Source organism: Lutra lutra, chromosome 11 (genome assembly GCF_902655055.1).
Source record: "Lutra lutra chromosome 11, mLutLut1.2, whole genome shotgun sequence".
Lineage (NCBI taxonomy): Eukaryota > Metazoa > Chordata > Mammalia > Carnivora > Mustelidae > Lutra > Lutra lutra.
Window position 1 is genome coordinate 103,194,298 of NC_062288.1, and position 1,810 is coordinate 103,196,107.

The window sequence follows — 1,810 nt, forward strand, 5'->3', positions numbered from 1 at the left end:
GCCGGACTTCACAGTAAGTTGCTCAAACTCCTCAAGTGTTCTAAGTAGGGAGCGCGCCTGGGCCGTCTCAATTCTTATTGAGATCCAGGGTGTTTGCTGCATGGAGTTCTGAGAAGAAATCACAGCTGGCTCTCATGAAGGATGAAACGTGGAAAGCAGAGCTGGAGCTGATGGTGGGGAAGGAGCCCGCGCAGGAGGGGACAGGGTTTTGCGCCCTTGGTGTTGAAGTGGCTGACGATCGAGGTGATGACGGGGTCTCTCTGGGACCGTGTCATCCTCGGATTTCGGGCCTGAATCGCAGCTTCTGGCTAACCAGTTACTGTCCTGGCCTTGGGCCAGGCATGGCTTCGAGCTCCCAGATGCGTTCTTAATGATCCTGGAAAGGCTAGAATGCAGAAGCTCACCAGCAGGGCTCTGACCTCGCTTCATGGGCTCCCGAAGAAACACCGAGAGGCCAGCTCTCACGTAAGGAGGGCTGCCTGTCCCATGTTGGGAGGCAGGCTCTGGTCCTGGCTTTGCCTCCAGCTGCTGTGTGAAAGTAGGCAGTGACGGAGTGCCATTCCCGGCTCCGGAGGGCAGGAGAAGCAGCAAAGGGCATCCGTGATGAAAATGTCCCCAAGTAAACAGGACTGTGCTGAGGCTGGAGGAGTCCCAGAGGACATGGGCCTTGGAGGGGCTCTCCTTGGAGAGTCCGAGAAGAAAGGAGAACATCCCAGACCTGAGACCAATGAGGATGTAATAGTTGATATAGGACAGGCCAAGTGTGCCGTATCCATAAGGTCACGGCTGTTCTAGATCCACCAGAGGGCGGGGTGGGGCAGAGGATGAGGCGGGAAGGACCGCCAGTCCAACTGCAGAGTGCCCTGAAAGGCAGGCAGGGGGTTGGGACTGCAGCGGCCGGATACCCAGGCCCTCACAGGACTCGGAGCAGGAGTGAGACTGGCGTCTGCACTCTTCACATCTGAAGTCGATCCCTCTCATGAAATTCCGAGAGCTCTTGGCTTTGGTGACCCTCTCCTGCCTGTTCCCTGCCCGTATGTCCCCCCCCCCCCCCGCCCCCGACCTCCGACCTCAATCCGGCCCTATTTATCAAGGGCAAAGAATACCTGGTCATCTGCTCTTAACATCGTCAACATCTAACAGAACCTTGTGTCCTGGAGAAATAAAAATTACCCGAATGCACTCTGCTATATAAATACCAAAACAAAACAAAACAAAACAAAACAAAAAAAAAACCCACCAACCCCAACCCCCAGGGGCGCCTGGGTGGCTCAGTGGGTTAAAGTCTCTGCCTTCGGCTCAGGTCATGATCTCAGGGTCCCGGGATCGAGTCCCCCATCGGGCTCTCTGCTCAGCTGGGAGCCTGCTTCCCTCTCTCTCTGCCTGCCTTTCTGCCTACTTGTGATCTCTGTCAAATAAATAAATAAAATCTTTAAAAAACAAAAACAAAAAACCCACCAGGTTTCCATTTCCTACTCTGTCCAGGGGAGGCAGGCGGGAGAACAGATCTCTAGCAGCTCCGCTCCTGTGTCCGGATCCGCCCCGGGGCTCTTTCCCGGTGTGTCCGAGCCCCTGTGTCTGTCTCTGTTGCGCTTGGAGGAGACGGATCAGAGGCGGCGGAGGGGTTACAGCAGAGGCCGGAACGTGCAGCGGCTGCGCGCGTCCGGGAGCGGCTGGGAAGTCCAGCCGCCCCTCTGCGGGCTCAGCGCAAATCCGGGCACCAGTACTCGAGGTGGTCCCGGTGCCGGCGCTCCCTGGGCTGCACTCGGCTCCCGGGCAGCCGCAGCTGTGGGCGCCGCAGGCCGGCCAG